Here is a 13,466-nt window from a genome sequence, read left to right as displayed (position 1 = left end):
GTGACAAAGGCATCTAACCTGTCTCTGACACTGCAGAAACACTTACTAATCTTCTGTTCTAAAAGACAGGAATTCTTCCAAAGCACCAACTTTCAAGTTCCCAAATGAGAACATTTCTACCATTTCAAGTGCCCTGGGGGATCTCCCTGGTGGTCCTCTGGCTAAGATTACGATCTCCCAAGTAAAAGCGACCTGGGTTCTATCCCTGGTCAGGAAACTAAATTTCACACGCTTCAGCTAAAAATCCCGTTAGAAACAACTAAGACTCAGTGCAGCCAAATAGATAAGAAATAAAATAAAATAAAAAAGTAGTCTGGGAGCCAGGCAAATCAGCCTTCAGTAATGTCATTCTGTGGCTAAAAACCTGTACATACAAACATCTGCCACCCACTCACCTAAAAAGAAGTATCAGGAATAATCTTAGGCAAGTACTAATTTTTTATCCATAAATTATATTCCATGTAAATCAATACTATGATGCCTAGATGGAATGACAAGCAAATACTATCTTTCTCTCTACTCTCTAAAAATATTAAAATACTTGCTGACCTTCCCAAAACAGCCAACTCTTTGAAACAAAATATTTAAAAACTGAGCAAAATTGTGCTACATTCTTATATCGTCAACTGCAAATATTGATTTATATCTGATGGAAGAGAGATGATATTAGTTAAATGTCTGTATCTGATACAACAGGACTTCTATTACTCCACCTGAATAAATCTGTCTTTAAACAGAATGTTTCTAAAAGTAAAAAACATACTTCAAAATAATGAACTACTACTCCAACCCCTAATATTAAACACTTTTTCAGTTCAGTTGCTCAGTCGTGTCGGACTCTTTGCAACCCCATGAATCACAGCACGCCAGGCCTCCCTGTCCATCACCAACTCCCGGAGTTCACTCAAACTCATGTCCATCAAGTCGGTGATGCCATCCAGCCATCTCATTCTCTGTCGTCCCCTTCTCCTCCCGCCCCCAATTCTTCCCAGCATCAGACTCTTTTCCAGTGAGTCAGCTCGTCGCATGAGGTGGCCAAAGTATTGAAGTTTCAGCTTTAGCATCAGTCCTTCCAATGAACACCCAGGATTGATCTCCTTTAGAATGGACTGTTTGCCCTCCTTGCAGTCCAAGGGACTCTCAAGAGTCTTCTCCAGCACCACAGTTCAAAAGCATCGATTCTTCAGCGATCAGCTTTCTTCACAGTCCAACTCTCACATCCATACATGACCACGGGAAAAACCATTGCCTTGACTAGACGGACCCTGGTTGGCAAAGTAATGTCTCTGCTTTTTTTTTTTTCCAATTTTATTTATTTTTTTCAAGTTGAACAGACTAAATTTCTTTAAACAAACTTACTTATACTCCAGAGTCCTTTAAAAACTTAATAGCATTTATACATTGAAGGTATTTGATTTTCTTGTAACTAGCACTTCAAATGCAACAAGCATTTGAAGCAACAAGCATTTGACCCAACAAGTAAAACTTTCTACAGTTCATAACTTTTATAAATAAAATAAATTAAATGTACAGTGAATAAGTTCTCTGAAATATTTCAATATTTCTGCAGGTTTAGTAACATCGTAAAATACATTTCAACTAAAATTCACAAATCTAAAAACCTGTTAGGCATTTTTAGGCGTTTTAAGATGGAAATGAAGACCAATGTTACATCGTAATATGCCAATTACAAATAGTACTTCAAATAGCAAATACTACAGTTTGTCCCAAACTTTAAAAACTATTCATGAACTCAACACTGAACTATTGATGGCTATGAGAATTGTTTCCTAGCCTTTTTGAAAATTTCAACCCATTTACGTTTAAGGTAATTATTGATAAGTACGATCCCGTAGCCATTTTCTTTATTGCTTTGGGTTCAAGTTTATACACTCTTTCTGTGTTTCCTGTCTATAGAAGATCCTTTAGCATTTGTTGGAGAGCTGGTTTGGTGATGCTGAATTCCCTCAGCTTTTGCTTGTCTGTAAAGCTTTTGATTTCTCCTTCATATTTGAATGAGATCCTTGCTGGGTATAGTAATCTGGGCTGTAGGGTATTTTCTTTCATCATTTTAAGTATGTCTTGCCACTCCCTTCTGGCCTGAAGAGTTTCTGTTGAAAGATCAGCTGTTATCCTTATGGGAATCCCCTTATGTGTTATTTGCTGCTTTTCCCTTGCTGCTTTTAATATTTGTTCTTTGTGTTTGATCTTTGTTAATTTGATTAATATGTGTCTTGGAGTATTTCGCCTTGGGTTTATCCTGTTTGGGACTCTCTGGGTTTCTTGGACTTGGGTGATTATTTCTTTCCCTATTTTAGGGAAGTTTTCAACTATTATCTCCTCAAGTATTCTCTCATGGTCTTTCTTTTTGTCTTCTTCTTCTGGGACTCCGATGATTCGAATGTTGGAGCATTTAACATTGTCCCAGAGGTCTCTAATATTGTCCTCATTTCTTTTAATTCATTTTTCTTTTTTCCTCTGTTTCATTTATTTCTACAATTCTATCTTCTAGTTCACTTATCCTGTCTTCTGCCTCTGTTATTCTACTGTTTGTTCCCTCCAGAGTGTTTCTGATCTCATCTATTGCATTATTCATTGTATATTGACTCTTTTTTATTTCTTCTAAGTCCTTATTAAATCTTTCTTCCATCTTCTCAATCCTTTTCTCCAGGTTATTTATCTGTAACTCCATTTTGCTTTCAAGATTTTGAATCATTTTCACCATCAAAATTTGAAATTCTTTATCAGGTAAATTCCCTATATCTTCTTCTTTTGTTTGTGTTGGTGGGCAATTATCTTGTTCCTTTACTTGCTGGGTATTTCTCTGCCTCTTCATCTTGCTTATATTGCTTTGCTTGGGGTGGCCTTTCCCTCTTCTTGCAGTTTGTGGAGTTCTCTTTATTATGTAGTTTCTTCGCTGTGTGTGGGGTTGGACGGGTGACTTGTCCGGGTTCCCTGGTTAGGGAAGCATGTGTCGGTGTTCTGGTGGGTGGAGCTGGATTTCTTCTCTCTCCTTTAGAGGACAATGGGCTGCTTTTCTGGGAGCCTGATGTCCTCTGCCAGTATTCAGAAGTTGTTTTGTGGACTTTACTCCGCGTTCAAATGATCTTTTGATGAGTTTGTGGCGGAGAAAGTGGTCTTGCCATCTTATCCCTCCGCCATCTTGTTTCTTCCTCCCCAGAACACTGGATTCTTATATTCCACTTGGTCGTGGAGTATCTCTTCCCAGCTGCTCCAGCAAGGCACAGCTGCTGTACCTTACCTTGGACGAGGGGTATCTCCTCAAGGGCGTGCCTCCTGCTTTGAATGTAGATCAGCTCCTCTCGGCCCTCCGGTGCCCAAGCAGCCACCGCCTCCTGGACGTGGTACAGCTCCTCTCGGCCACCGCCCTAACCCTGGGCGCGGGGTAGCTCATCTCAGCCACGATTCTGCACGTGGTCGGTTGCGCCTCCCGCGTCTGCGCCGCCGGAGCCGGGCGTCTCCCCTCTGCTTTTTAATATACTATCAAGGTTGGTCAAAACTTTCCTTCCAAGGAGTAAGCGTCTTTTAATTTCATGGCTGCAATCAGCATCTGCAGTGATTTTGGAGCCCAAAAAAATAAAGTCTGACACTGTTTCCACTGTTTTTCCATCTATTTCCCATGAAGTGATGGGACCAGATGCCATGATCTTTGTTTTCTGAATGTTGAGCTTCAAGCCAACCTTTTCACTCTCCTCTTTCACTTTCATCAAGAGGCTTTTGAGTTCCTCTTCACTTTCTGCCATAAGGGTAGTGTCATCTGCATATCTGAGGTTATTGATATCTCTCCCAGCAATCTTGATTCCAGCTTGTGCTTCTTCCAGCCCAGCGTTTCTCATGATGTACTCTGCATGTAAGTTAAATAAGCAAGGTGACAATATACAACCTTGACGTACACCTTTTCCTATTTGGAACCAGTCTGTTGTTCCATGTCCAGTTCTAACTGTTGCTTCCGGACCTGCATACACGTTTCTCAAGAGGGAGGTCAGGTGGTCTGGGATTCCCATCTCTTTCAGAATGTTCCACAGTTTATTGTGACTGGGAGTTCACAGTTCACATATTGCTGAAGCCTGGCTTGGAGAATTTTGAGCATGACTTTACTAGCGTGTGAGATGAATGTAATTGTGCAGTAGCTTGAGCATTCTTTGGCACTGCCTTTCTTTGGGATTGGAATGAAGACTGACCTTTTCCTGTCCTGTGGCCACTGCTGAGTTTTCCAAATTTGTTGGTATGTTGAGTGCAGCACTTTCACAGCATCATCTTTCAGGATTTGAAATAGCTCAATTGGAATTCCATCACCTTCACTAGCTTTGTTCGTAGTGATGCTTTCTAAGGCCCACTTGACTTCACATTCCAGGATGTCTGGCTCTAGGTGCGTGATCACACCATTGTGATTATCTTGTCGTGAAAATCTTTGTTGTACAGTTCTTCTGTGTATTCTTGCCACCTCTTCTGAATATCTTCTGCTTCTGTTAGGTCCATACCATTCTGTCCTTTATCGAGCCCATCTTTGCATGAAAAGTTCCCTTGGAATCTCTAATTTTCTTGAAGAGATCTCGTTTTTCCTATTCTGTTGTTTTCCTCTATTTCTTTGCATTGATCGCTGAGGAAGGCTTTCTTATCTCTCCTTTCTATTCCTTAGAACTCTGCATTCAGATGCTTATGTCTCTCCTTTTCTCCTTTGCTTTTCGCTTCTCTTCTTTTCACAGCTGTTTGTAAGGCCTCCTCAGACAGCCATTTTGCTTTTTTGCATTTCTTTTCCATGGGGATGGTCTTGGATCATCCTTTTTAGGATTAATAAGTTCTCCTTAATTTGAGACATGAATTTAGATTTTTTTATATTCACATTTTCATGCAACAGACCATTCATGGATATATTTCATGATGTCTATGGTTTATCTTGAAGTTATTTTGGTGTTTAATAAAAGTAAAATGACTAAGTGGTCACTTTACTGAAGAGAGAACACAGGTTGATAATCTGTTTACTTATCTAACTAGAAAGTCATCTCAAGAATACCAGGAACCTAATTCATCTACTTCTTTATTACACTGTTCATAGCTACGACTCGAGTCTGATGAAGAACTCAATAAATATTTTTAAAACAATTTTTAAAAGGAAAGCAGTTTCCGAAGACACTAAAGAAACCGTCTTAAAAATGGAAATGAAAATGTATAGAACAGTTCTTATCCTCAGATCCTAGTTTGGCCATGTGCATGAATAAAAATTATCCTTGCTCAAATTTTAAATTCATATAAAAATGCACACTACAGTCTACTTTTGGAGAATGAATACATTCCTGATTCCCTCCTATAACCAGAGCTCCAAGAAAGAATTTCTGGCCCCATTTTACTACTTACTGCCTGGAAACTCTGATCAGGGTGAAAATCTTTCCTATATAACATCTAATTTAAAAAAAGACTGGCATTTCAAAGGAAGGCCTATGCATGTGTATTTAAAAGAAGTATATGTGAAATTTTATAATTTTAATAAAGTATATTAGCATATTTTTTGTTGTTTAGTCACTAGGTTGGGTCTTTGTCTTTGCAACCCCGCTAGGTTCCTCTGTCCCTGGGATTATCCAGGCAAGAATACTGGAGTGGACTGCCATTTCCTTCTCCAGGGGATCTTCCCAACCCAGGGGTTGAACCCTGGCCTCACCAATGAGCCACCAGGGAAGCCCTATTAGGATATTAAAAAACATAATTTAGAATAGTCGTTACCGTAGGTAGGAGCAGCTTCCTTTAAAACTTGGTCTTTTTGCTTCCATCATAATAGGGAGATTCTCTCTCGACTCTGATATCCTCCTCTACTCTCCTTACAAGGATCTCCTTCCAACACTACTTCCTTCCTTACCAGCACTTCCAATTTCTCCCTGTCCGTAAAGTCCTTCTTTTTTGCCTTTAACACAACAGTTTCCACCATCTTAGAAAGACGTTTAGAAGCTGAAAGATTCCGTATTTACTCTTTGACAGTATGTGTAACTGCTGCCTCCACCCACCACCACTCAGTCCCTTCACTTCCTACAGCCGGCTGACGACCTGTGACTCAAAGTAACTACTGAAAACGATCAATGCCTACTTCCTTGTTTTTCTCAGCATTTGTTAACCTTTGCCTCTTCTGACTCACTGAAACTCTACACTGGGTTTTCATGGCACGGATCTGATGTTACTTCTTTTTCTATACAAAGACTGCTTTCTACCTCTTAATTTCACTGGTTCCTCTTTCCTCTTTCAAACCTGGCTGGGCATTTTCCAAGATTTCCTGAGTTGTTCTCTGTAAAACATCATTTAACAAGCCCATCAAGCCTTCTGCCTTTACTGTTTATTACCTTCTGCAGAAAAATTACAAATATGGCAAGCTCTGGTCTAAGGTCTCATTAGTCTCTGCTGCAGTATTTCCAAAGGCATCTCCCAGAAAATGTACTGTTACCTCACCCAAAATGTCATATATGGCACAGGAAACCTACCTCCTCCATTAAGGGCAGGAGTTCATCATCCTATTAGACACCATCTAACACAGACTGCTGAAATAATAGCTTCTTATAAGTGTACAGTACATTAAGACATGTTTGATTTTATTTTATTCCTAGATTCAGTATTGTCTTGCATCAGCTATTTTACTTTTAATAAATTAACACTAATTTTGCTGATTACTACATTCAAATACTGGCCTTCCTGTTAAAATTTACTTGCTGGTCTAAATGCATACACCAGTTGCCCAATACTGAAATTGTTTTTAAAAATAAAACCTAAATTTCTACTTCAAAAATACTATAGGATTAACCAACTCTCCTTTTTCAGTTATGTGTCTTGCAACATTCCTGACGGTTCATTTTGATAAATTAACAATTTAAACACAAGATAGCTGATTAAATATGAATTCAGATAACAGGTAAAGAATAAAACTGAAAATCACAGTGAGAAATATAACAAAGAAACAATTCCAAACGATTCTCCTAGTTCACAAAACCCAGCATTTTCTGTTTAGCATTTACTCTTCATTCTTTTGCTCTCTAAAAATCTCTTATGGGGAAATTCACTGGCGATCCAGTGGTTAGGACTCTGCTTCCACTTCAGGGGGCACAGGTTCGACACTTGGTTGGGGAACTAAGATCCCGCATGCCTCATGACTCAACCAAATGCAACAAAACAGAACGTCTCTTATGATTATCTAACAATATTCTGGCAGAATTCAACAGATTTGGATTTTAAATATAAACTCTATCACTCATTAGATAAGGCAATTTCTCACACAAAAAACAGGACAGCATATCATGCTAAATTATTTCATGAATAAAGTTTACTTATTAGCACAGTATCCGATGTGTAGTAATGTTTACTAAATGCTGTTTTTCCCCTTCGTTGTTTTTAGTAAAATGCTTTAGTCCCTAAAAGTAAATAGCTACACTTAAATGCCTGCATTTAATTTAGCAAAATATAGCACTTCAAAATAGAAATAAATAAATAAAAATAAACGGATATGTGGAAATAAAAGACCAAACACTTAAACAGAATACAAGCAACACAGACCTTTCTGTATCCTGGCAACTGGTGGGAAACTGCAAGGCTGCAGCCTTATTCTCATTTCTAACGCCCATTTTTATTGTTTGCTTATGTAACTTAGATGCACATTAACTAAAACAGTAAGCACAAAGGAGCAAACAGTTGGACAATTTAATTGGAATATACTTTCGCTGTTCTATCAGACCCTCACTTCAATCCCCAGAATCAATGGCCATACTTACTAAATGCAAATCACATGAAAAACATGATGAATGCTGAGAAGTTTACAACAGGGCCCCTTCTAGCTAAGGGTTACAATCCAATTGAGGAGGTAATCTACATTTATATTAAAACCACACATACACCCTTCTCTGGTCTACAGCTGAAGAGAAAAAACTTGAGTAAGAAGTAGCAGTTCAAATCCACCTCCAAGAATTAGAAGAATTTTGACAAAGAAAAAAAGAAAATGATTTAAGTGAATGAAAAATGAATTTATTTAAATAAATAAAAATAGTAACACATGTTAAGATGCAGTCCAGAATGTCTGGTTTGACTAAAAGAAACGCTCTGAGGTAAAAAGAATACAAAAGATACTCAGACAGCTTCAGGCAGATATCACCTGATAGCCAGGTATGAAATTCCAAATAAGAAAACTACAGAAAACAAGAAACTTATGAAAGCCACTTTAAGGAAAGTGACATAACACAGCTGTGTTTCAGGAAGACTTCATGTACCATATCACTGTGTCCTGACTGTGCTAAAGGTAACTACCTCAAATGCAGAATTATGGTAAATAGGGCATTCCTAGTGGCTCAACAGTAAAGAATTTGCCTGCTAATGCAGGAGACGAGAGTTCAACCCCTGGTCCAGAATCCCATGTGCCACAGAGCAGCTAAGCCCATGCACCACACATATGGAGCCTGTGCTCTAGACCTGGGAGCCACCACTATTGAGCCCATGCACCCCAACTACTGAAGCCGGTGCGCCCTAGAGCCCATGTTCCACAACAAGAGAAGCACCACAATGAAAGGCCTGCATACTGCAAAGGGAGAGGAGTCCACACTCATAACAACTAGAGAAAAGCCTGTGCAGCAACAAAGACCCAGCAGAGCCACCTCCCCCAAAATATCATAGTTAAAATATTTTCAATTTTCGTGGGATGATAATGTGTCTGTGTGTGCGGGTCTGACTCTTTGCGATTCCATGGACTGTAGCCCACCAGGCTCCTCTGTCCATGGAATTTCCCAGGCAACAAAACTGGAGTGGGTTGTCATTTGTTTCTCCAGGGGATCTTCCCCACCCAGGGATCAAACCCAAGTCTCCTGTATTGGCAGGCAGATTATTTACCACCACGCCACCTAGGAAGCCACAGAATAACAGAGGTCCAAAAAATCCCTTTTCTGAAAGCCTTGGGGTTAATCAGCCCTGTTTCAGAATTCAGAATTTTTTCTTGAAATACAAAAAGGTTAACACAATGCACACAGCATATCACCTCTACCTGGGTCCAGGGCAACACATCATTGCCAAGCATGATATTTTTGCTGAAAGACATACACATTTTCCCAGAAAGGAGCATAAACAGACTACAATTAGTCTTACACTACTTCAAGTCAGGGTCTTTACCAACTTAATTAACAAAAACAATTTTCAGTTTCGAGAGCTTTTTAGATTTCAGAACTGCACATAAGGACTGCAGGTTAGGAGTGCTTTGCTGACCTTTACTCTGATCCCCTGACAAAACTGGGGCTTAGATCAGTGTTAATGCTGCTCTAAGTGCAAGCAAGGGTCTCAGGAAAAAGGAAAAAATGTGCAAACGACATGCTTAAAAGGTAAGGGAACTTTTAGCAACATCTGGCAAAACAACAACACATGATAATCTTTAGAATAACAATCTTTAGAATTGAGTCCAAGGACTCAAATACAGTTCCCTAAAAGCCACAGCTAAGGAAGCTCCAATACTGTGGACACCTCACGTGAAGAGTTGACTCACTGGAAAAGACTCTGATGCTGGGAGGGATTGGGGGCAGGAGGAGAAGGGGACGACAGAGAATGAGATGGCTGGATGGCATCACCGACTCGATGGACATGAGTTTGAGTGAACTCCGGGAGTTGGTGATGGACAGGGCGGCCTAGCGTGCTGTGATTCATGGGGTTAAAGAGAGTCAGACACGACTGAGTGACTGAACCGAACTGAAGGATTCTATAGCTTTGCACATTGGAACGTTAGACCCGTCTAGCTAGCTAGTCAGGAAGCAACAGTTAGAACTGGACATGGAACAACAGACTGGTTCCAAATAGGAAAAGGAGTATGTCAAGGTTGTATATTGTCACCCTGTTTATTTAACTTATATGCAGAGTACATCATGAGGAACGCTGGGCTGGAAGATGCACAAGCTGGAATCAAGATTGCCGGGAGAAATATCAATAACCTCAGATATGCAGATGACACTACCCTTACGGCAGAAAGTGAAGAGGAACTCAAAGGCCTCTTGAGGAGAGTGCAAAGGTTGGCTTGAAGCTCAACATTCAGAAAACGAAGATCATGGCATCTGGTCCCATCACTTCATGGCAAATAGATGGGGAAACAGTGGAAACAGTGCCAGACTTTATTTTTTGAGGCTCCAAAATCACTGCAGATGCTGACTGCAGCCAGGAAATTAAAAGACGCTTACTCCTTGGAAGGAAAGTTATGACCAACCTAAATAGCATATTAAAAAGCAGAGACATTACTTTGCCAACCAAGGTCTGTCTAGTCAAGGCTATGGTTTTTCCCGTGGCCATGTATGGATGTGAGAGTTGGACTGTGAAGAAAGCTGATCGCTGAAGAATTGATGCCTTTGAACTATGGTGCTGGAGAAGACTGTTGAGAGTCCCTTGGACTGCAAGGAGATCCAACCAGTCCATTCTAAAGGAGATCAATCCTGGGTGTTCATTGGAAGGACTGATGCTAAAGCTGAAACTCCAATACTTTGGTCACCTCATGCGACGAGTTGACTCACTGGAAAAGAGTCTGATGCTGGGAGGTATTGGGGGCGGGAGGAGACGGGGACGACAGAGAATGAGATGGCTGGATGGCATCACCGACTCGATGGACATGAGTCTGAGTGAACTCCGGGAGTTGGTGATGGACAGGGAGGCCTGGCGTGCTGTGATTCATGGGGTCGCAAAGAGTCGGACACGACTGAGCGACTGAACTGAACTGAACTGAGCTAGCTATTCCTTCTTCTCTCACTTGAAAGGCAAAACTAAAAGTCTTTTGGGTTTTTTTGGAGGGGGGGTAGTGGAGTAAATACAGTACTCACTTAAAGCTAGGTGTAGCATCTCTATTTCAAATTCTACAATGTAACTAAGATGTGCTAAAGACACTTTCAATGTAACTTTGTAAGCACACCTGTCCCACACCTGTCCCCTTACCTATCTTCCCATTCTTGACTTCTGTAGCTTTTTACAACAGAGTTGAGTCTAGAATAGTGCTGTCCGAACAAAGTATAATACAAGTCACAAATGTGAGTCCTGTGTAATTTAAAATTTTCTAGAAGCCAGATTTTAAGTTTAAAATCTATATACTTAATTTATTCAAATATATCCAAAATAGTTTTACTTCAAAATGTAATCTTTAGAACTTTTGCTGAGATTTTAATACTAATATTTACAGTCATTTTAGTATGCATTTAACACTTTAAGCATCTCAATTCAGAGTAACCGCACTGTAGGTGCTCTGTGGACATACATGGCCACTGAACCACAGTGGACTGTGCAGGATTAGAATTTAATGGTGGTGACTATACAGCACACAACAAAGTTAATTTATTCCTGTTTTAAATCGAACCTCCATCCCCTCTCAAACCTGCCTGCCACCTTCGAGGCTGCCCGAGACTCACGGGCTCAGAAGAACCACAAACAAATGTTTTCCATTTGAGCTTTCTTCCCTCCCCACCTAAACTAAATTCTAATACGGGTTAAAATTACTTAAAAAAATGGTTTCTCATGAGAAAAATGAACAAAATTCTACTTGTTTAACCTTTTATCACATTTGCAAGTTTACATTTCAAAGTGCCAGCCGAGATTTGTTAAGAATAAGGACAAAGGCCTGATTTCATTTCTTTTTGGTTATCTCAAAATAGAAGTATTAAAACCACATTTATAAGATTACTGCAGATGGTGATTGCAGCCATGAAATTAAAAGACACTTACTCCTTGGAAGAAAAGTTATGACCAACCTAGATAGCATATTAAAAAGCAGAGACATTCACTTTGTCAACAAAGGTCCGTCTAGTCAAGGCTATGGTTTTTCCAGGAGTCATGTATGGATGTGAAAGTTGGACTATAAAGAAAGCTCAGCACCAAAGAATTGATGCTTTTGAACTGTGGTGTTGGAGAAGTCCTTCCCTTGGACTGCAAGGAGATCCAACTAGTCCATCCTAAAGGAGATCAGTCCTGGGTGTTCATTGGAAGGACTGATGTTGAAGCTGAAACTCCAATACTTTGGCCGCCTGATGCAAAGAGCTGACTCATCTGAAAAGACCCTGATGCTGGGAGGGATTGAGGGCAGGAGGAGAAGGGGACGACAGAGGATGAGATGGTTGGATGGCATCACCGACTCAATGGACATGGGTTTGGGTAGACTCCGGGAGCTGGTGATGGACAGGGAGGCCTGGCGTGCTGCGGTTCATGGTGTCGCAAAGAGTTGGACACGACTGAACTGAACTGAACCTGCCATTACATTTATATCTGCCATCTCCTTGGTTCTCCCCATCTCACTGGCTCTCACTAGGGAGAAGCTGGGTGGTTCCTGAGTATCTTTACTCCACTTTACTATGTGCCTAAAATTTTCCATAAATAAAAAAAGAAAAGAAATGGAGAAAAGATAATAGTCCAAGGGCATGCGAATAATGATAATAATAGTTATTAATAAATGCTATCATTTTTGTTAGCATAGATGTAGGAAGCAATTTATAAGAATAGTCTGAAGAGATTAAGGGATCAAAAGTTTAAACAAAACATGACTGTAAGACCTCACACCGAAAGAACTATGTATTTCCCTTTATACTGAGTCTAAGGATTACTTTGTGAAATCTGTTTCCTTCCATTACTTTTGCAGAGTTGACACTTCTTAGCAAATTGGCTTCTACTCTAAACATTTCTTTTATCAACCATACAATCTCTCTTCCAGGCAAAAACAACATAGTAAAAGAAGAACATGTTGCTTTGTCTCAAAGAAAATTACTATTACATTCTCATACCCAAGGAGTAACAATTTTGGACAGGTTACTAGGTTTGTAAATACCATTTTAAACCTCTTTATGTTTAAAATAACAACCCAAATCCTGGTAAAAGACTGCTTGTACACTGTGAACCCAGAACAAATGCTCCATTCTAGCCGATTCCAAAAGATTACCCTTATGCTTTAAAAGTTGAGCCAACACTAATTAAATCTTCTGGCAACTCTTGAGGTTGTGCTTCATCGTATTACCTCAGAGTGGTTTAATTAAACTGAAATTAGGCTTCTGTCACTCCTAAAATCTACCTCCAAATCTGAACCAGAGTCTCCAGTGGTTTCAGCTGCTTCAACCGCATTGTGGTACGGATTTAACATTCTGAGGCATTCCCAAATATTACAAACCACACTTAGAATATGGGCTACAACAAGAAACAGATGTGGGTTAACCAGAACATTATCTTCACAGATAGGAGGTAATGGCAAAACCTTCTGTAGACATGACATCCGTTTTTGAGCAGTTTCGTCAGCTCATTAAATGTCAACACAGGATTACCCATCTTGGAATGCAGCCAGTCTGCTACCAAAGTTGCTGCTATGCAACTTCTCTTGACTAGACATGTTCAAGAAATAGATGACAACAGGACAATCAGGCACCCATCATGAAATGAACTGGGGATACTATCAAGTTCCAAAAGAAAATTCAGACGAACCACTCCTCTTATAA

General features: G+C 39.9%; 1 protein-coding gene across 2 annotated transcripts in view; it reads right to left on the bottom strand.

Annotated features, from left to right (window-relative positions):
* LRP6 (LDL receptor related protein 6) overlaps positions 1–13,466 on the bottom strand; it is a 182,098-nt gene that overhangs the window by 52,980 nt on the left and 115,652 nt on the right. The gene's annotated exons all lie outside the window — the stretch shown is intronic.

Source organism: Moschus berezovskii, chromosome 6, assembly GCF_049115385.1.
Source record: "Moschus berezovskii isolate FMDL1 chromosome 6, NW_MosBer_1.0, whole genome shotgun sequence".
Classification (NCBI taxonomy): domain Eukaryota; kingdom Metazoa; phylum Chordata; class Mammalia; order Artiodactyla; family Moschidae; genus Moschus; species Moschus berezovskii.
The sequence above is the reverse complement of the archived record's forward strand: the minus strand, read 5'-3'. Positions and strand labels throughout refer to the sequence as shown.